Here is a 23,465-nt window from a genome sequence, read left to right on the forward strand (position 1 = left end):
CTGTGCTTATCCCTCAACCCCCTTAATCCCCAAATTCATACAGAAAGCATCTCGATTGAAGAGCAAAGTCATCCTGATTGCCCCTTATTGGCCTCAACAGATCTGGTTTCCCTTCCTTTGGACTCGCTGCTAGTTTGCCCACCTTGGATTCTGTGTACAGTTCCAGAGCTCCTGACAGACATGACTCACCTGGATGTCTTGGGCCTAAAGCTGACTGCATGGTTTCTTCAATTCAGTTGCCAGCCAGACATCCATAGCTCTCTTCTCCAGTGCACCATATTCTTTTATCTTTCCACAAACCTTCCACTAAGAAGATGCACAAGAGCACATGGAAAAGTTTTGTCCTTTGGGCACAGCATGACATGGACCCTTTTTCAGCACCAGTATATAAAATTCTTGAATTTCTGGCTTCTATCTTTAATGAAGGGACTAGTCCCTCTACCGTCAAGGTTCATTTGGCTGCCATTTCCAATTTTCATATTGGAGTTGATAATTCTACTTTGGCTTCTTTACATCTTTGTAAAAGGAACCTTTTTACTCAAACCACCTTTCAAGGACCCTTCTTCAATGTGGGTTCAGAATTTAATGTTACAAGCCATAACTCAGAATCCATTTGAACCAGCTGCGAAGTGTGAATTGCAATATCTGACTTGGAAAACTATATTTCTCATAGCCATAACGTCAGCAAGAAGAGTTTCAGAATTTAAAGCTTTATCTTCTAGTCCTCCCTATTTAGTTTCTCAAAAAGATAGTGTCTCCTTAAGAACCAGTCCTTCTTTCCTTCGTAAGGTGGTGTCAGGATTTGACATTTATCAAACTGTTAAACTTTCTGTATTCTTTCCAAATTTTTCAAACAAAAATGAATACATTTTGCACTTATTAGATGTTTACAGACAATTACATTTTTAACTTCACAGATTTCACTTATTTGTATCCTTTTCAGAAACTTGATGTGGTCATCCCGTTTTGAAAGTAACGTTATAAAAATGGGTGACAGATTGCATTTCGTTTGTGTATAAATAGTTTGGTCTGGCTTTGCCAAAGCCTTTAAGAGCCCATTCAGCCAGATTTTGTTTTTTTTTTATCCAGGACTTCCATGGATGATATTTGTGTGGCTGTGACTTGGGGTAATCCTCATACCTTTACAAATTGGAACTGGTCTCAAGGGGAAGAGTGGCCTTCAGCTCTACAGTACTCAGGAATATCCTTTCTTAGAGTCCACTTGGGATTCAGGTAGCTGGGGACTCTGTCCCATATGTTGGGGAATGAATAAAAATTGACCATACCTCTCAACTGTCCAGAGTTTTGTAGAATGTCCAGATTTTATGCTCATATTTTTGGTCTGTTCCTCATAAAATTTGTGGTTTTCTGACAAACCGCTGAGATTATCGGAGGATTGAAGTCACTAAATAATGACATACATTTGAGTTTCAGACTTCATATCTTTCAGAAAATTAATATTAAAACAAATCCTGCTAATCTAGCAACTTTCTAAGTTTATAAGAGCAGTGTTTAAATATGTCCCTATTTTTGGGCCTTTGTCCCCCCATTTTGTCGGTCTTTGTCCAGATTTCCTGCACTAAGAGGTTGAGAGGTATGAAATTGACAACATCAGATAAAGAAGTTATGCACTCACCATAACATTCCATCTATGTTGTCCGTTTTCATTCTTCAGCTCCCCTCTGTCCAGCCTCCTACCCCTTTTTCTCTTGAGAACTTCTGGGAGAACATTAGAGGAAGCAAAGTTCCTTCTATTTGATCTCCAGATAGTGACTTTCCATCTTAGAGCTATACATTTATTCTGTCATGCAATAAGAAGCTGCAAACAAGATCCTGGGAATGAGAGGGATTGCTGCATTGTGGGATGGGTGGAGCTCGAGTAGTATCCACTAGTTGTGAAACAGCGGCTGAGTCAGATCCGAACCCATATGTTGAGGAAGAATGAAAATGGACAAAACCGATGGAACCATTATGGTGAGTACATAATTTATTTTTTAAAAGAAATTGCTGTAAACTATATTGAAGTGTAGAAAATCATACGTCATCTACTCTGTTAAAGTGCTGGGCAGAAATACTTGTTGCAGTCACCTAACTCAAACCCATTAAACCATTCACATTTACTTAGTAACAATTTTATTGCTATTATTTTTTTCTTACTACATTGAAACTTCTAAATGATTTGTTTTTGGTATTTTAAAATCCATTGTTCTAGATTCACTAACTTATCTAAACTCGTGATATGAACCATGACCTTCTGAAATTATATGAAAGTAAAAAGCAAAATATCTGTAAAAATCACTGCATGTAACATAGTTGTATATAGTTTAATCTTATTCTTCACATTTTTTGTTTCTGTTAGTTGTCTATTATAGTTAGGACTTTATATCTTTTCTCTCTATCTTGTCTATTATTATTGTCATGTTATTGATGTTCTAAGCAAACTTTTAAATAATGACTTATTTTACAAAAAAAAGTCTTCAGCAAATAAGTTTTGCAGTCTTTCACCTCCTGAAAGGGGCTACCCTCAGTGTGTTGAATAGAGATGCTGTCATTATCATCATATGGATATTAAGGGAGGCTATATTGTAATTGAGGACTGTGAACAGTGGAAACAAAATGCTTCTTATATTGTTAGACACAGATTCATATGAGTAAGTGAATCTCAAGCAGAGCCCTGTTCCATACAGAGAAGTGTATTGTGTCATTGATGATTAGTGGTAAGCAGTCTCATCATGAAAAAGGCCAGTTGTTTTTTAAAGGTGGATCATCCACATCTTCTTGTGCTGCTTGGTATTTCTAAACATCATAAGTGCTCTTCCGATCCTCCTCTCGGACTAGTCATATCCATCAAGAGGTCATTCATCTTAATGATAGTGCAAAGAAGTTGTCTCGCATCTAGGATTCCTTTGATTTGAGTTGAAGTAGAAATAATATTGTTCATTGTATTATACACAGAAGTATCCCAAGAAGGAAGAGAAGGGAAAAAAATCAGACAACAGTCTTGCCATAGTTTGGAAGCTATGAGCCAAAAAAAACTTATAACAATCTGTAAGGTTTTGTTTAACAGTATCTTAAGAGGAGAAATACTACTGTCCTGGAAGAAAGCAGTGGTAGCTGTAATACCTAAAGAGGGTAAAGATCCAGGAGATCCAGCTTCATTCAAGTCTATTTCACTCTTAAACCATGATTATAAAGTGCTCATGTTCATAATGGCTAAAAAAGATGGCAAAAGTAATGCCAAAACTGATAGATATGGATCAGTGTGGTTTTGTGGAGGGGAGGCAAACATTTGACAACATTAACAGAACATTGATGATCGAGAGGGAAGCAGAATGTAAGAAAATACCATTGTTGTCGGTAGGTCTTGATACAGAGAAAGCATTTGACAGAGTAAGTTGGGCCTTTATGAACAGGGCAGTGGAAGCATTTGCATTTCCTGACAAAATTATAAGGTTGACTAGGAGGGTATATGAGGGATCGGAGACGAAAATTAAAGTGCGTTGGGTCCTCTCTGATAATGTCTGCTTGAGCAGAGGAATCAGGCAGGGGTGTCCTCTTTCGCCTTTCTTATTTGCATTATATTTGGAAATTTTGGCAAAGAAAATAAGAGACTCAGAAATTCAAGGATATAATTTATGGGGACATTATAAAATTAAGTATTTAGGAGTATGGATTAAAAATGATTCTAGTCTGGCAGCTAAGGATATTTCGGAAGAGAATAAAAAGATAATACAAAAACTTAGAAAATGGAAGGTTTTTATATGGATATGCATAGTAAGATACAAGCAGTTAAAATGTTTTTAGTCCCATTAGTCTTGTACACAGGTCAGGCATATTTTTATCAACCAGAGGAGAAGGTGTGGGTTGCAATAAAAAGCTGAAAGACTTTATCTGGGAGAGGAAGACAGCAAGAGTCAAGTAGGATAAGCTGATTCTTCCAGTAGAACAGGGTGGATTGGGAATGTGAAGTTTGAAGGGGTATTTCAGAGCTACACAGTTAAGACTCCTATACATAGCACAAGCAGAAAACTGTAATTCGAAGTGGAAAGGGACGATGATGAAACAGGGGAAGCTCAAGAAACGAGGAGAGACTGTAATTTTTGGATGTAGGCCTTTAAGAAGAATAACAATAATCATACAGGATATTATATCCATAAAGTGGCAGAAAGTATTCTAAGAACTAAACCAACATGGGAATGGAGAAAGGAGGTTCTGCCAGTAGGGATGACTGCATTTAGGGGTACAGGCAAAAGGCAAGGTAGAGGGGGCTGTAATTTATTGGAGAAAGCTGGCAAAGGAACCAAGATATTGGAAACAAATAACTGGAGAGGGAAAGATGATAGCATGGGAAGCCGCCAAGAATTTATTTGGACTTCAGGTTAGAGATTGCTTTCCCTATCAGGGATTGATATCAGAGTATAGGCAAAGAGAAAGAAATAGGGGGTTCTAAACAAAAGACCAGCACCGGTAGAGTTTTTAAAGTCTAGAACAGAAGCTGCCATTAAAAAAGGAACAATTACTCTGCCTTTTGATCTCGTCACAGGGTGTTCACCAAATGCATGGCAGTAGTTGCGGCTCAGCTGAGGCGTCAAGGATTCCAGGTGTTTCCATATCTGGATGACTGGCTCCATACTGCCACCACCGAGCATCAACTAATCAGGGAAGGGAATACACAATCCGCTTTTGTTCTCGACTTGGGATCACCATAAACTATGAAAAATCTGCCTTGTTAATATATTACCTTTATAGGGGCAAATTTCGCACAATGGCCATGCTAGCAAAGCTGCCTCAAGAAAAAGTATTAACAAACCGTCGCCAAGTTGTCATACTGTTCACACAAAAGAGGATTCAAGCAAGATTTGTCCTCAAGGTACTGGGTTCTATGGCGACGGGAATCACTCTGGTCCCTATGGCTCGGTTCCACATGAGAATTCTATAGTGGCTTCTATTTGAACAATGGTCATTCCATGATTTACCCATGTCACATCAGATTCTGATCACGGAATCCTGCAAAAGGGATCTGGAGTGGTGGCTTCACTCCCCTATGGTGACAATAGGCAGGCCATTTATACCCCCCCCCCAACCTGTAGCCACAATGACTGCAGATGCTTCCCAGATAGGGTGGGGGGGGGGCATTATCTGGGACAGACTGTTCAAGGGACTTGGCAGGAACATGAGTACCACTTGCACATCAATGTCCTGGAGATGAGAGCAGTGCTCCTGACGTTGCAAGCACTTCAGAACTCTCTACCTACAGGGACTATAGCAATTCAAACGGACAGTATGTCAGTAGTATGGTACATCAACAAACAGGGTGGAACCAGGTCTTACCCCTTGTGTCGAGAGGCTCTACGAGTTTGGCAATGGGTGATGTCTTCCCAACACTTTCTGGTTGCAATGCACATCCCGGGGAAATCCAACGTGATAACAGACAAGCTCAGCCGGGCCATCCTGATGCCCCACAAGTGGTCCCTGAAGCAGGAATTTGCTGACTTGATATTTTGCAAATGGGGCGAGCCATGCTGTGATCTGTTTGCCACCCTCCTCAACAACAAATGCAGCAGCTACATTGCCCTGGTCCCACCAGTGGGACAGTCCCCCAGGGATGCACTTTTTCATGATTGGCCCCCAGGACTGCTTTATGCCTTTCCACCTTTTCCCCTGATCCCCAAGGTTCTTCAGAAAGCACAGTCATTGGGTTGCAAGTTAATCCTCATTGCCCCTTACTGGCCTCGTCAGATATGGTTCCCATTCCTTTGGCCTCACTTGCAAGGGGAGCGTTGGATCCTAGACCCAGTGCCAGATCTTCTGAGACATCAATCGGGGCCTCTCCATCCTTCCATTCAAACTCTCAAGCTCACAGCTTGGTTTCTCCACTTCTGGTCTTAGCCAGGCTTCCCGATGTTTCCCCAGTAGTTCAGCACATTATTTTTTCTTCCCATAAACCCACTACTAGGAGATTTTATGCTAATAAATGTAATAGGTTCTCTTGTTGGGCAGGCAAAAATCAGGTTGATCCTTTTACTGCTTCCATTTCAAAGATTCATGAATTTCTCGCTGAAACATTTGACCAAGGAGCAGCTGCAGCTACTGTCCGAGTTCATTTAGCTGCCATTTCAAATTTCCATATGGGAGAAATGGGTTTCAATATTATGTCCCATAGGTTATGCAAGGGTTTTCTAAGAGGTACTACCTTATAAGACCTGCACTAAGAGAATCTCTTCCTCCCTGGAATCTAAATTTAGTTTTAGACGCTTTGATTCTTCCTCCCTTCGAACCGTCTGCTTCTCGTTCACTCAAATTTCTGACTTGGACGACCTTTTTCTTGGTTGCAATTACCTCAGCTAGAAGGGTCTCCGAATTACAGGCCTTATCTACTCGTTCCCCTTACTTGATTTTCCGTAAAGATCAGGTTTCTCTCAGAACCAACCCCTCTTTCTTACCCAAGGTATGTTCTGAATACATTCTGAATCAGTCCATAGAGCTTCCTGTGTTTTTCCCCAATCATGGCAACAAGGTAGAGTATAAGCTCCATCAATTGGATTTTCATTGACAGTTATGTTTCTATTTACATAGGACCAAGGAATTTAGAAAATCTGATCAATTGTTTATATCCTTGTTTGCAACCGGGAGCGTGTCATTCTGGTTTGTGATGTAAAATGCTTGCAGCTAGGATTGTGTCATTGTGGTTTGTTTTCATTTATATAGGTGCATGATTGTCTATGTAGTAAGTGATGGTTTAATAAAGACGTTTCTTCCCAGGAACTGAATAATTTATATAATATTGCTTAGGTTATATGATATATAACACTATATGTGAAGTTTAATGTTTGTTGTGTTAATATAGTTTGATTACTTTTGTATGAATGTGAATTTGCCTGTTAAAAGTGATAATTCAATAAAGGTGTTTGAAAAAAGGCACCTTTGCCATAAGTGACTTTCCTTGACATTGTACAGGTCAATACCTAGTGTCCTGTCCTAGATAATATATTAAAAAACAACTTCTTTGCTTTCAAAGATTTTTTTTTTGTTCAGGCAGAAAACAAGACTAATCATTGGGACTTGCATAACACCTAGCCTTGCCAACATTTTTCTAGTTTTCTGGGAAGACAAATATGCCATGAACTCTGAATTCCTAAAGCACCTCAGAGTTTTTTTTCCTAATTCTTTAAAGATGATATACTCTTAATGAGCAGAAGGTACATGGGCTCTAGGCGCCTTCAACATATAGATCATTATAGTTGTCCAAATTCATGTTTAACAATAATGTTCAAGCAATTATAGTTGATTTAGACTTTGATTTCCATTTTCTGGTAATTGCTTTATTTGGCAACCAATGGAATTAAACTTAATAAGGCCTTACTGTGTTTACGCAATTCAGATCCTGTGTGCCAGCACAAAATTATCATTCTGTTAGTTACACCCATTTGCTCAGCAAGTATTTGACAGTGTGTTTTGTAGGGAATTTGTAATGTCTGCCAACTCATTACACTACCAGAATATATGTTCACAGTTACCTCTTTCTTCCCTAACACCCTCCCCCCAACATTTGCCTATCTAAACGAGGAAAAATTATTTGGAATCTGCTGGGGTATAACAATACATATGCAAGCACTGCCAAGAAAAAATCATAAACATCCCAGGATTTGTTGCATACTTTGGTACCATGCATATGTCTTCCCACTGTTCCTTTGTAAATTGCTTGTCCAGTCTCTCTTCCCAATCTTTTCTAACCTCATCTGATTTTATTCTAATAGTTATGTAACATTTTTATATGCTCTATTAATTACCCCTTTTTAACCAGCAACTTCTGTTCTAGATTCAACTTAAAACTTTACTAGAGCAGGTCTTTCACTTAGGTTTTCCCTATCCTCTCTCTTTGCCTATACACTGATATCAATCCTTAGTAGGCTGTATTCCAAATGCCTTCTTGGCCTTATCCCATTCTGTTACCATTCCCATTCTAGCTATTTGCTCCCAATTATTTGGTTCCTTTGCAAGTTTTCTCCAGTAAATTCCAGCCCCCCTCCTGCCTGTTCTCTGTACCTTGCTCATAGCCAACCATATTGGCAAAATCCCCTTTCTCCATTTTCATGTTGTCTTAGTTCTTAGATTGCTTTCTGCCACTTTATGAAAAATAATATTCTGTATGGCTGTTGTTGTTTTCCATAATTATCTTCATCCAAAATTCCACTATGTTCTTATTTCTTGAATTTCCTTCTGCGTCATCATCATCCCATTCCACTTTGTATAGCTTTCTGCTTGTTTTATGCATATGGACCTTAATTGTTTAGATCTAAAATCTCTCTTCCAGTCACGTAATCCTAAACCACCTTGATCTGTTGGAAGAATCAACATATTCCATGTAACCCTTTACCTCTGCCCCTCCCAGATAAACCCCTTCAACTGTTTATTATTGTCAGATGATCAGCTTACTCTTGGATATGTGTGAATATGACATGATTTCTTTGGTTTATTAAGTGACTGTCGTATGTATGTCCCACATTGAGAATTGGAATAAGGTTTGTCTAAGGTTATAGAGATTGCTACTTAGGGAGCCTATCTCTTGCATTTTAATAAAATGATGTTTTGTGATTAGTTCAGATGACTATATCATGTAGAATTCTAAATGCAGATTGCTTGGTCATCATTTAATATAACTTGTTATAAGATGATGTGGCAGAAGACAGTGAGTATTTCAGTATATCATGATAAGTGACTTTGAGTTGTGTAGAAACACCACTGAAATAGTATTTGATAGTCTTGGAGAGTGATGGGTAAGACAGAGTCACTGCTATACAGAGTTGTCATTAAGACAGTAGGCTAAGCATTATGCCTGTACAAATAGCTAAGAGTAACGAATACTTGAGGTAAGACATTTATGATATGCATTGTGATGCTGATTTGCAGTGACATAAATTTATTGCAGCGTGTCAAGATGATGGTTGAATTTAGCATGGTTTGTGTTACTGGTGGGGAGTGGACAACTGTATGGATTCACCATTTGATGTGTTGTCAGTTGGCTTACAGATCACACAGATTTTCTTGTCAGAACAGAGTTAATTAATGTAATTTCCTTGATCTGATGTCTTTTTCATTCATTTCTCAATTAATGGGTTGTGAATGTGACTGATGCATTTACTAAACTCTCTGATCCAACTCTTGAGCCGCTCTCTTTACCCATAATGTCCCAGTCAACCTGCAGTACTTCAGCTCTCATTTGCTGCCATATCACTAAAGATGCAGATCCTTCTTGCAGAGTATTAGGGTGTGTTTTTCTGTTTCAGAGTGTGCAGTTTCCTTGTACCTATTCTCATCACATCTTCTTCCCTTACATAATTTCACGAGTTTCTATAGCATTAGGGTCATAGATTTTATTTTTTTCTACATCTTCTATCTAGAGTAGTTCTCAGTACCACTTCTACATCCTTCTTTCTTTTTTCCTACCCTTTAGAGGGTAATTCCCTACCTTTGTTGGTATCTTATTAAAATAAATGTTGGTTTTCTGTTTACAATTTCTTATACTTGTCTGATAAATCCACTGGGTTTAAGAAATGCACTTCCTTTAAGTACAATATCCCTAATTCTTATGCCCATAAGGAATGTGTCTGTTGCCTGGGTGCTTCATATTTAAATACAGATTGCTCCATTTCTGCAGGATTTAATTCTAGGGCCCTTAGCGACTGTCATAACAAATTGGTCCTGAAGGACTTGCGACCATCATCTTCTTTCTTTTCTTCTGTTCTAGGGGCTCAAACCCTGCAAAAACACACAAGGCCTCTTGGGAGGTAAAGGAATCAATAAAGCCATCTCCAACCTGCTCTCCTAAATCAGCTCCTTCTTCAGAGCATCCTGCTAAATTAAAAAAAAAATTGGATATGATACCCTTGGATTTACACTTTCCCTAAGTCTCCAAGGACCCAGTCTGCAGTATCCTCTCTGGAGCTTGTGACTCCTTGGCTCCATTCTCCCTTACTGCAAGAGGCCCAGAGAAGAGAGGTTCAGTCCCAATCTACCACTTCCTCCATTTCCTCCATCAGGTACTCCAGGACAATTTCTGAAGCTGAATTGGATAGGATGGTGAAGTTTCTCAGAGCTCGGATTCAGATAGGGGTTGACTGGTCTCTGTCTCCTATCTCCCTTCTGCACTGTGATTTCTTCTTCTCTAATCCAACCGACGATTTCAGAGCCTTTGGTTCTTAGAAACCTGAGAGTGTTGGCATCGGATCTGAAGACAGTTGGGTCTTTGACCCCAGCTGCTTACCTATCCCCTTGGGCCAGGTTGAGTCTCGGAGCTGAAGTCTCAGTGCTGAGTCTGTGGAGCTATATTCAATTCCAAGGTTGTCTGAGTTGTCCATGCCCCTCAAGGCTTTGGCATTAAACAGCTCTGGTCCAACTCCCCCTTCAAGGCAGGGGTCCTGGCATGCTCTGGGCTTGTTGGCATCTGCAGCTTCAGTGCCGATCTAGCAAACTATGGAGTTTCATGGTCCTTCTGCTTTCAAGGTGGTGGAGAGGGCCTTGTCGCATCCAAGAGGCATGACTACTCTTTCTTCTTTGGATCCTTCAGCCTTCCCACCATCTGGCCTGAGCTCTGATCCTTTCAGATCTATCACAAAGGGAGTGACTGCCATATCAAGAATCCTGGTAGTCCCCCTGGAAACTTTCTCTTCTCTTTGGACACCTCTCCAGACCATCCCACTAAGAAGGATCCCTGTAAGAGAAAGTACAAGAGGAGACACAGACTCCTCTCAGAAGTAGCTCCCCAAAGATACTGACTTCGATGTTCCCCCAAGGTCTCCACTGGATGACATCTCCTATGGAGAAATCTTAGAAATTCTCAGGCAAAAAGGTGGATGATCCTCAAATTCCCCTTCCTAGGAGGCGTCAGTATTTCTTGAAGTTTTTGGGTCTGGGCCGTCTACATCTTGGGTGACCCCCCCCCCCACACACACACACACACTGATGAGCTTATAGAACTATTCACTCGCTGGGTATGGAAGGAAGAGGATACTGTAGAACCCATTCCCCCTCATCCTGTTAAGTTCCTTGCCCCTCCTAAGGACAGGCCACACCGGAGCAAGGGGGTCCCTGTTGATGCCATGGTTGTGGTGGCAGCCACAAAGAAGGGGGAGCTAGCAGAGCTCTTCTGTCCCTCCCCCTAATAGAGAGTCCAGGGCATTGGACAGATTCAGGAAGTGTATTTATGCCTCAGCAAATTTTGCTTTACGATCTCTGAACTACTTGGCACATTTCAGTAGGCTGCAGTGAGATTTAACTAAAGTGCTTTCCAAATCCCTTTTTGAGTCCATATCCATGGAGCACTGCAAGAAGACTTCTTCACAGCTGGCCCCTCTTCTGTCCATCTTTAATGCGTCTATGAGACTGATTTCCTATGATGATGAGGGTATCTCACTTGCAGTGGGTTCAGACATAGCTATTAGGAGACATGCCTGGATGTGCTTGTGCGACTTTGCAGAGCCTTTCAAGTCTTCATTCATCAGTGCTCCTTTTGATGGATTGTCCTTGTTTGGTCTCATTGTAAAGGAAATGCTTTCCTGGACTGAACAGGCTGGAAAGATCTTGTCTGCTGTAGGGGTATGTTTTTCTACTCCTTGGTGATCCTTTTCCAGAGATCTGTAAGGAGGTAGGAAAATGTGGTTCCATAAGTTTCCAAGGTCCTTTCAGAGATTCATGTAGGTATATCTCCCCCAGAGGCAGAAGAGGAAGATGTTCTTCATGTTTCACTGTTGCAGCCATCACATTTGGATTATCCCTGCCAGCGTAGGCCTCGGCCGGCCTGAATACCAGAGGCTTAGTATTTCTGTGTCGGTTGCTGTCGCTTTAGGACCTGACGTCAGGTCATCAGTAGTGTAAAGTAAGGCAGCCGACGCCATTACATCAGTCTTTCTTGCCGCAGAGCCCAAAGCAGAAGCAGTTCACACAAGTGCTAGTCACTCGCTACTTGAGTTTCGTCTTCCGAATTGAAGCTGAAGTCTTCTAAAGCTGAGTACCCCATTGGGGATCCTTTTTTCTTGCAAACTCACCTTTCACGCAAGCACCTGGGCCACCATTACCAACGACGACTGTGTTCTCAACATAGTGTCCCAGGGATACAAATTTTCTTTCCACACCCTCCCAAATCCAAAATGGTCCCTGGATCTACCTCCAAACCAGTTGGCAGAGGCGCAAAAGCAAGTCCTTTCCCTGCTGTCTATGAGAGCAATAGAGCACGTTCCTGCAGAACAGAAAGGCCAAGGTTTCTACTCCAGACTCTTTCTGATACCCAGAAAAGAGGGCACCTGGCACTCCATCCTTGATGTATCCATTCGAAACACCTTCCTGATGATACCAAAATTCATAATGCTCATCCTCCAGCAGCTGCAACCCATGCTGTCCAAGGACGCTTGGCTAGCCACCCTAGAACTAAAGGGGGTTCATATTACATTACCAAAATTCCAAAAGGTCAAACACCAGATGTTTGAACTTGGAAGATCGAAATGTAATAACATCGAAACATCAGAACAGCGAATTTTTTTCCCAGAGAAAAAATTTGCTGTTCGAAAAACACACACAACACAAGCACACCAAAAACCTTATAAACCTACACTAAACCTTACATACACAACTACCTATGCACTAACCTTGACCCACGCCCTAACTCTAAAGTCCGTCTCTATCGCACACTTAACTTACCCGCACCCTAACCCTAAAATCCGTCACTATTGCACACTTACCCGCGCCCTAACCCTAAAGTCGGTCACAATCACACACTTACCTTAACCCATTCCGTAACCTTCACACCACAGTGCAGAAAATGTCAAAGCCACAGAAACGTCCAATCGAATTCTTTCCCTGGGAAAGAATTCGGATTTCAGCGGCTTCAACATTTTCACCTTTTGAACTTCCAGGTTCGAACTTCTGGTGTTCGACCTTCTGGAAGTTCGATTAGGTAATAGTAGGACCCCACCTAAAATAGGCCTGCCTCTACATTCCTATCAGGGGAATCATGCAGGAGATATCTCTGTTTCTGGGCAGGATCTCTGCACTTTCAGTTCTCTGCACTTCCCTTTGGGTTATCTGCTGCTCCCAGAGTTTTCACAAAATGTCTGGCGCCGGCCATTGCCTTTTGCAGACAAAGGAATATCCAGATTTACCCATACTTAGATGACTGCCTAATTCAGGCAGACAGCCAGGAAAAGCTGCTCAAGCACCTGGCCATTGTAAAGTCCCTACTAACCTCCCTAGGGTATACAGTCAATGAAAAGAAATCCAAACAGGTACCCATCAAAAGGATTATGTTCCTGGAAACAAGCCTGGACACAGCATCCCAGATGGCATTCCTTACATCAGAAAAGCAAACTTTCCTTACAGCCTACTTCTCTCAACTAGCCACCAGACCCCAGTTATCTGCAAGGGAAATCTTGCAAGCTCTGGGGTTCATGGCATCTTGCATTCTACTCATTCCATATGCCAGACTGCATATGAGGAAACTTCAGTGGTACCTAAAAAGCCTTTGGTGTCAACACTGTCAAGACCTGGAGACTCTTGTACCCATGATACCTTGCCTCAGAAAAGAGTTTCTTTGGTGGGCAACAGCATGCTTCCACAACAAGGGACTACCTTTCACACCACCCCCCACTGCCCAGACCCTTATCACAGATGCATCAGACTATACCTGGGGTGCACACCTGGACGGCGGGTGCATACAGGGCCAATTGAGCCCACAGCAAATCCATCTGCACATCAACCAAAAAAGGATGATAGCTGTCCAACAAGCCTTGACAGCTTTCAATCCCCTTCTCTCCCCAGGGGCTCTTTTGATCAAAACAGACAACACCACTGTGATGTGGTATATCAACAGGCAGGGAGGGACTCGCTCCTACCCTCTATGCAGGCTGGCCATTACCATTTGGCACACAGCCTCTGCCATGCATCTCCACCTGTTAGCACAATTCCTACCAGGTTCTCAAAACTGTCTGGCAGACCACTTAAGCAGAAATCTTCTGGAGCCACACGAGTGGCAGCTCGACAAAAGAACCTTCACCCTAATAACTCAGAAATGGGGCACCCCAGAGGTCAACCTCTTTGCCTCACACACCAACCATCAGCTCAGCAAGTTCTGCACCAGGGACCATCACTGCATAGCTTGGAAAGTGGATGCCGTGTCCTTCCCCTGGGGCAATCTATTGGTCTGTGCCTTTCCTCCACCACCTCTCATCCCCAGGGTACTGCTCAAAATAAAGGAGGAAAAACCAAGGACAATTCTTATTGCTCCAGACTGGCCTCACCAACACTGGTGTACCCCCTGCTGCGCGTCCTGTCCTCACTGCCACCATGGCATCTCCTGACCCAGAGGAAGGAAAATTCATGCATTCCCAATTGTAGACCCACAATTTGGCAGCTTGGCTTATTCCCTAAACCTCGATCAATCTATCACCCTCATTAAACAGGTTCTAGATGTTATACGTGAGGCCAGACGTCCTAGCACTAGAAAGTCTTATGCTGACAAATGGAAAAGGTTCTGCACTTGGATTCAGGCTAAGGAGCCAATATGGCACAGCCCTCCCTCCCTCTCATCCTGGATTATTTATCTGACCTGCTGCACAGTGGTCTATCATTTTCCTCTATTAAAATTCATGCCTCTGCTATCTCTGCTCATTTCCCCACTGAGCAGCCACTTTTTTCACACCCACTGATCAAACAGTCCCTAAGAGGGGCTAGTAACCTGAGGCCACCCAGAAGAGCACCAACCCCAGCCTGATACCTTAGCTTTGTGTTGGAAAAGCTCGCCCTCCCCCTTTTGAACCAGCCTCTTCAGCAGAGCCAAAATTTCTCTCTTGGAAGACAGCTTTCCTGCTGGTCATCACTTCATCCAGAAAGGTCTCCGAGCTGCAAGAATTCATGGCTGTGGAACCCTTCTTCATCTTTCATGCTGACAGGGTATCCCTCATGCCCAAGGTGGTGCCAGTGTGGCTCTCAGCCAATCCATTCATTTTCCCACCTTTTTCCTTAACCCACAGAAGAAAGGGGAAAGGATCCTGTGCACTCTAGATGTGCACAGACAGCTCAGATTCTATCTAGACAGGACTGAATCCTTCAGTAAGTATGACCAATTGCTGGTTAGCTTTGCTGCAGGGGCAGAGGGCAAAGTCATCTCTAAACAAACCATTTCTAAATGGATAGCACACTGCATCCATTTCTGCTACAAGCAACATGGAAAGCTTCCCCCCAAGGGGGTCAGGACTCACTCCACCAGAGCAGCCTCCACCTCTGCAGCTTTCCTCAGAGGAGTCCGCACCAGGGACATCCTGGAGGCTGCCACCTGGGCATCTGTTCACACCTTTGCCAAATATTACCACCTGCCTATCTTCTCCAAATCCAGGGCAGTGTTTGCCTCTGCAGTCTTGCAGGGCATCCTAGCCAGCCCCTATTTTCCTTGACTTCCTCCACCATTTCCTTAGCTTTGGGAATCAATCCAAATGTGATGACTGCAACAGTGAAACATGAAGAACATCGTACAGTTGTGTACACTTACCATAAATGTAGATGTTTAAGTGTATTCACTGTTGCAGTCCTGGTTTCCCTCCCTCCATCCCCCTCTTTTTTCTTCTCTTTCCTTACAAGGGACATATTGGTATTTACTTTCTACTGGTGGGGTTCTTCCAACAGAACCTAGCTCCCACGTGGGGGCTCCTGACAGGTTAGGGCAAGACAAACTGATGTAATGGCATTGTCGGCTGCCTTACTTTATACTGCCTACGACCTGATGTCAGTCCTAGAGTGACAGCAGCCGACGCAGAAATACTAAGCCTCTGGTATTCGGGCTGGCTGAGGGCTACCCCAAATGTGAATACACTTTAACATCTACATTTATGGCAAGTGTATACGACTGTACTTTCTAATGGAAGATGCCATCCTCGTGACAGGAGAGGTCCACAGAACCAGCATTTCCAAGACTCTTTTTTTGGATAAACCTTTTCAGTGCTCCTGAAAGGTTGCCCAACTGTCCACCTCTGGAGGCAGTTGGGGGAGTGCGCTTGTCCCCAGATGGCTGGGCATAAATAACAAAAGAAATTTGGGTGCTAAAAAGTATATCCAGAGGTTTTTTCATACCATTTTCTCAAATTCCCCAAATTAAAGGAAGAGTCTTCCTGACATTTCACCTAGTCTGAGGGAGGCAGCAACTCTAGAAATTCAAAGGCTGCTTGACAAAAGAGTCATCCAGAAGGTCCCACCAGACCAGAAAGGCTTTGTAACCTACTCAAGATTCCTTTTAGTGCCAATGAAAATGAGGATCTGAGTCCAGTTGTGGACCGCAGCAAACTGAATCACTTTGCAAAGAAGTTCAAGTTTCAAATGGTCATGGTTCAGTCCATTCTGCCATTTCTGTGCAAGGACAGTTGGATGTGCTCCATCATTCTTCAGGATGCATACTGTCAACATCAAAATGAACAGGCGATACCAAAATTTCTGTGCTTTTGGCTGGGGGGGCCAGTCACTACCAATTCAGAGTCATGCCCTTTGGTCTCACCGTAGCCCCTAGGAGTGTTTACCAAATGTATAGTAGTGGCAGCAGCTCACTTTAGACTTCTGGGATTCCTAGTGTTTCCATACCTAGATGACTGGCTCCTCGTCTTCCCAACTAGGCATCTCTGAGAGAAATCCAGGGATTACGTGCTCCTGTTATGTCAATCCGTAGGCATCTCAGTCAACATCTGCAAGTCACATCTTCAACCCATTCAGAGCCTGGAGTTCATAGGTACTCAGTGGAGCACTGTCAGTCAGATCGTTTCCCTTCTACCACACCAAGTACAGACCATCAGCTGTCAAGTGTAGCAAGTTATTTCAAACCCTTCTCCCCCAGCCAGACCTGTTCTTCAGACCTTAGGGTCAATGGCTGCAGCCATAACCTTGGTTCTTTTGGCCTGTTTTTATATGTGCATTATTCAATGGATTCAAGCTGTTCAGTGGTCAATTCTTTGACGGCCATTGTCCTTACCAAGCAAACACACACTAGTATGCAGAGATCTCCTATGTTGATGGATTCAGTCGGCCAAAGTTTGCCAAGGCTGTCCTCTTGTTCCTCCACCCCCAGTAGCTATGGTAACCACAGACATCACCTAGCTGGGGTGGGGAGGGCATTTCCTGGGATGGATGGTCCAAGGCACGTCCAGAAGAGACCACTTCAGACATCAGTGTCATAGAGATGAGAGCTGTCATCCTAGCATTGCAAACCTTCCAGGATGCCTTTCCTGTTGGAACAATTGCTGTTCAAACCAACATGTCTGTGGCTTGGTACATCAGCAGACAGGAGAGTGTCTGAACTTGTCCCCTGTATCGAGAGGCAATGGGAGTGTGGCAGTAGGTGGCCTCCTCCAACTGCTTTTTTGTGGGAAATTCACATGCTAGTGGACAAACTCAGCAGGTCCATTCTGATGCCTCATGAATGGTCTCTCAATCAGTTAGTGGCAGAGAGAATTTTCCATCAGTGGGGTCAAGCTTTCTGTGATCTCTTTGCATCTCCCCCGAACAAGTGCATTAGGTTCTTTGCCCTGATCTCCCCTCCAGGGAAGTCACCAAGAGATGCTCTAGTCCAGGTTTGGCCCTCTGTTCTCCTTTATACCTATCCCCTATTACTTCTAATTCCCAAATTCTTACAGAAGGCACTTCAGTTGAATAGCAAAGTTATCCTCGTTGCCCCATTTTGGCCTCAAGTGTAGTTCCCTTTTCTTTGGTTTCACGTTTATATCCACCCTGGATACTGGACCCCAATTCAGACCTCCTCTCTTATCCTGCAGGGATGGATCACCTTGACATTTCAGGCCTGAAGTTGACTGCATAGTTTCTCCAGTTTCACTGATAGACAGCCCTGGCTTTCCTCCCCAGTCTGACACTGTCTTCCCACAAGGCCTCTGCCAGGAAGATCTATGAAAGTAAATGGAAAAGATTCTCTGGTTCGGCTCTCCAGAGAGATTTGGATCCCTTCACTGCTCCTACTTTTGCTGTCCTGGAGTGCTTAGCCTTAATTTTTCTAGAAGGACCTAGATTTTCTACGATCAAAGTGTAGTTGGTAGCAATATCTAATTTTCACTCACGCAAAAATGCTTCCTTATTAACTGCTTCAAAATTCTGTATAGCTTACTTTTTTGCTTAGGCCCCCAATTAAGGATGTGGGATTTAAAAGTTGTGCTGCAAGGTTTGACTTGGAGCCCCTTTGAACCATCAACTAAATCTGATCTAACTTTTTTTATCCTGGAAAACTATCTACCTATCTAGTAGCGCTTATGTCTGTGAGATGGGTTTTCTAACTCCAGGCTCTGTCTTCCAAATCTCCATATTTTATCTTCCATAAAGATAGGGTTACCTTATGGGACCAATCCATCCTTCTTGCCTGAAGTAGCCTCAGAGATGAATTGCCTGTTTTCTTTCCCAGCTTTGCTAATAATGGTGAATGCATTCTTTGTCTGTTGGATATACATAGACTGATCCATTTTTATCTCCATAGAATAAAAGTTTTCAGAAAGTCAGAGCAATTAAAAGTATGTTTCTTCTTCAACAAATTGGGTTCGACACTTTCTAAAATTACCTTAGCCAAATGGCTGACTTGTATTTCATTTATTTACAGTCCTGTGAGTTCTTTCACTGCCTAGATCCCCAAAAGTACTCTCCATCAGGTCTATGGCTATATCATGCACTTTCTGGTCTAGAATAAAATTTTTGCAGAAGCTACTTGGTCTAATGTTCATACTTTTATTGTTCATTACCAATTGGATTTGACTTCCAGAAACAGGACTGCCTTGGTCCTGTAGTACTCTGGAATATCCTTCCATGAGGGCTACCGTCATATATTCGTGCAGCTGGGGACTCTGTCCCATCAGCTGAGGAATGAATGAAAAAGACAGCATCAGATATTAAGGTTATGTACTCACCATAACTATGCATCTGTATTGTACATTTTCATCCTTCAACTCCCCACCCTTCTTCCCCCTTCCATTTAGTTTCTGGAGTGACTTTTTGGTTATTGTGGAACCTCTGTTCCATGTTTGAGCCCCAGTCTTCTAGTACTAACCTTCCTTTTTTCTTAACCTGTGGTTAGTTTCACCTGTTACTTATAAGACAGAAAACTCTATCTGAGGTATTGCAAGTTGACTGAGGCATTATTGGTGAAGGGAGGAGCTCAAGAGTTGGATCAGTCTCGTAAATGCAGCCAAGTCAGATCCAAAACCCATCAGATGCGAAAGAATGAAAATGGACAAAACAGATGCATAGTTATGGTAAGTACATAGCCTTAATTTTCACTGTATCTATTAATATGTTGTGTTTTGCATGCTTTCAAACAGTACTTATATGTACAAGTTTTTTTCTTCTGGGCTGAACCCAAAATATGTTCATTTGGATTGGTATTCTACTTTAGTTGACAAATATAAAAAAATTAGTAAAATTAATGCTTTTTAGTATTTTATTGTTTAAAGATTAGGGTTGAAGTTATCGACAGATTGTCAGGTTTTGCAGGTACTGGCATCCTGTCTATGTTTCTTATATTTAGTAATGGGGATTTTTAAATATTATGTTAGAGTAAGAGCCATTTGAGATTTTAAATAGTCCAGTCTTCACGATAGTTTATCTTTGCATTTCAAGAATGTTTTAAACTGGGTTTCTTAGGAAAGATTAGTTTCTGAGGTATGGTTCTGATTATTAACAGTAACATCATTAAGAACAGTAATTAGTTGGGGAAATGCAGCTCAGGTGGCATAGAGGGATAAAGCCCTGAATATAACCCAGGTGACCCAAGTTCAGTTAACTTCTCAGGTGACCGACAAATGGCATGGAGGGATGGGCATACTCTAAGGGGGGAAGCAACATGGGCGTCGTCAGTGATGATCCCTGGTGGCAACGGAGGATGTCAGCAGGAGGAGGCATGGTCCAAATAGGAGGTGGGGTAGACCTGGCTGAGCTGCCATGGAGGAGGAGCTATGTGTCACAATATCCCATTGCATGTGTGCCCCTCTGACTTAGTTATGTTAATGCAAAGTGGGAGAGTGGGTAGGGCATACAAAGAGACTCCCCCCCCCCAAATGAATGCAGAAGACATCCGAGCCCCCCCTGGGACACCCTTATGATCCATAACCAACCCCAGCAATAGCAGAGTATGTCCACAGGGTAGGGATTATCTGGTAGAACCCAGTGTGGACATGGCACACTGTGAAACCAACTGATAGAATGATAAAAATAGTTGGGGATGCATTGTTATATATTCACATTGTGGGAATGAGTGTTATATTAAATAATTGGTTTATTTCAGAATAATACTAATATAAGAGCCATATAAAGACAAATACTTAGGAAACTTTCTGGAACTAGCATCTTAGATGGAATAGTAAACCTTAATGGAGTGCATGTGAACTGTTCAACATGTTTATATTATAATATTATTGATAGATGCAGCTCTTCAGAGAATTTCAAGATTTTTTTTTATTTAATATCAGGTATGTTTTGTGCCTTTATGGTTATGTGCTTAAAATCTAGACATTTCAAAATGAACATTTTATTCAGTTGTTGCATTTTGTTGTTTGGTTTTGTGGGTAGTTGCAGCCTGTCCCAGTTTATTGTGTTTACCAAACTTAAGATTAAAATATTTTGTTTAACCATGAGAGCTGATTGAGACTTTAACCTAGTCTGAGTTATGTGAATTTAGTTCATTTATTTAACTTTTCTGTTTCAAGAAGACTTCAGACTAGGTTGAAAGGGGGACAGTTTTCTGAGTTATGCATGCTAATTATGATTTGTTCATTTACTGGGAATGCATTTGATCAAGGTGTAAACCTTTATAATATGGGAAGGGTTTGTGTTTATGTATGTATATGAAGAGTGATATTTTGGGTGCATACCTCTCAATGGAAGAAATCTGGACAAAGCCAGAAATAATGGGGGGACCAAGGCCCAAAATAAGGACAGATTTAAAATATTGCTGCTATAAACTTAGAAAGTTGCTAGAATAAAGATTTTCCATTATTATTTATTTTCTGAAGTGGTGGTGCTGCGGTAGCGTTGTCGCCTCACAGTAAGACGTTGTCCTGTTTGATTCTCAGCTATAGCATCTTCTGTGTGGAGACATGCGTGAATGGGCATACCTTCGTTGAAGGTATTGCGTCAGGGCCGGGAACTCTGCACGTAAAAATCTACTTCCAATCATTAGTGGACTGGAGTTCCACTGTGGTGACCCCTAACTGGGAAAAGCCGAAAGACACAACAACAACAACATTTATTTTCTGGAGGATATGAAGTCTGAAACTCAAACGACTGCCAGTTATTTAGTTTTATTTAGTGACTTCATTTCTCTTTGATTTGCCAGAAAACCACAAATTGTATGAGGAACAGACCCCAAACAAGAGGCAACAAATCTGGACATTCTCCGAAAATCTGAACAGTTGAGAGGTAGAATAATATGAAGATTATAGTGCATGAGCCATGTAAAGAGAAATGTTTGGGGAAATAATTATAACTGAAATTCTTTATAAAAAAGGAACTTGAGTAGACTTTCTGCAAATTAATATGTTTATAGTATAATGCTGTAAACATACAACATCCAGTATTTTCAGGACCTTTTTGAATTAGCATAATGTGTGTTTAGGTTTTTCTACATATTGAGTTGTGAGCAAAACAGAATGTAAAAATTAAAAGTGCATTTTGTTTATTACTTGAGCGCAAAACAAGTAGTGTAGAAATTTAAGCAACATGGTATTTTCCTTAACTGTGAAGACACTTAAATTTTTGTCTTTGAACATAGAATTCTTTTTCAGACTCAGAATTAATTTTTGGAGAGGTTAATAAAAAAGATCAAGCTATGTACTTAAGTATTTAAAGCTAAACACTTGGTTTATTACTATGCTGTAAGGATATTCAATGTTTGAAGGGCTGCATGCATGTTTTCTTAGATGTGCTAAACAGCATTGTAACAGAGTTAGTTTGATTTAGTATATGTTTATTAGCCCTGATCTTGAATCAGACTTAGTCGTCTTGTAGGCCTTTAGAAGTAGGTCATCCACATGTAGGGTAATAGTAAGCTTTTGGTAAGTTAGGTAGAAAGTGATTAATGAAAAATAAGAAAAGCATGGATCGCAACACAGATGATCTGAGTAACCCCTGCAGTTCTAAACTGACTTAATCTAATGACATTATAAAAGTGTAGACTGCAAGGTGACTGAAGAACCATCTGCAGGGGTGTTCACCCAAGTCGCACATTTTGAGCAATTATAAATAAGGCCTACACTTATGAACCACGTGACCATCAAACTGTAATGCCAGCAAGAGTTTGAAATCACAGCAAATGCAAAAGTATGTACGTAATTAATATAAATGTATCTAATTTAGACCATGGGAAAGCGCGAGCACACACAAACACACACACACACGTGCGCACGCACACAATATTAATGCAACTTATTTAGCCCCAGTGGAAATAAAACCCTTGTATTTAGAATCCACCCTCTTTCCTTCATGTTGGGTATATGCTGAAGCTCTGGATGACCTGCATATTATTAATTTGCATATTTTTACATTTTTATTTACTATTTAAGGATACTGTGTTGCTGTGCTTTACGAAATGTCACATAACTGGGTTTTAAGCATTTATAGAACCTAGAAATGGTGGATAGTTTAGATGCATTGCAGAAGCCCATTTGTTGAAGCCAGTTTGCTGTGATTTCCAGCTCTTGCTAGCATGATTTGATGCTCCCACAGTTTCTCTGGGTGCTGCCCTTTTTGTATTTGCTACTTTATGATTTTGTGCACCAGAACAGAGTTGGGATAGTTGTGCTTTCTACTGAAACATGCATTTCTAGCCTTATAGTTAGTATAATATGATTGACTGATTGCTACTTTTAGTGGATTATTCAACATAGTCAGTGGTCCATTTTTCCGTATTGGAATAGATGCCATCTGTTTTACTGTATATAACTGACTATAAACTATGTCTGCTTCGTAATCTGTGTTGTCAATCTGCAAGATGCTTATTTTTAGAAAAGTTTTCATACCACCGTCTCTGGAATTTTGACTATAGGACAAAAGTTAAATATGGACATGACGTCATTGACTTGATTAGGGCAGTATACCTTAAGTCAGAAGCATTATTGTTGCATGCTCATGATGTGTAGGGATAATTTCAGTCATAAGGTTAATAATAAATGCTAGTTATTTTACACTTACACACGCCTCCATTCCAAAAAGAGATGGGTGGAATTGTACACACAGAAATGAGGGAATTTGCCTTGTAGTTTTCCCATGCCTATCCAGGACGTTTGCTGTTGTTTTGACTGAAGCTACCATGAATTCCATAATGGAAATTAGAATGCTTTTCTTAGCACTAGAATTAGATGGAACTCTACAGGTCACCTGTTCTGAGAAATTAATCCTTAATCGTTTAGGCAAGCTGAGGTAAGTAGGGTTTGCTAACATAGAAGGACAGG

General features: G+C 41.5%; 1 protein-coding gene across 2 annotated transcripts in view; it reads left to right on the forward strand.

The window, feature by feature from the left end:
- Positions 1–23,465, forward strand: part of EXOC6B (exocyst complex component 6B) — a 5,967,963-nt gene that overhangs the window by 3,215,657 nt on the left and 2,728,841 nt on the right. The gene's annotated exons all lie outside the window — the stretch shown is intronic.

This window comes from Protopterus annectens, chromosome 2.part2 (genome assembly GCF_019279795.1).
Source record: "Protopterus annectens isolate FY-2018-M chromosome 2.part2, PAN1.0, whole genome shotgun sequence".
Taxonomy (NCBI): Eukaryota; Metazoa; Chordata; order Ceratodontiformes; family Protopteridae; genus Protopterus; species Protopterus annectens.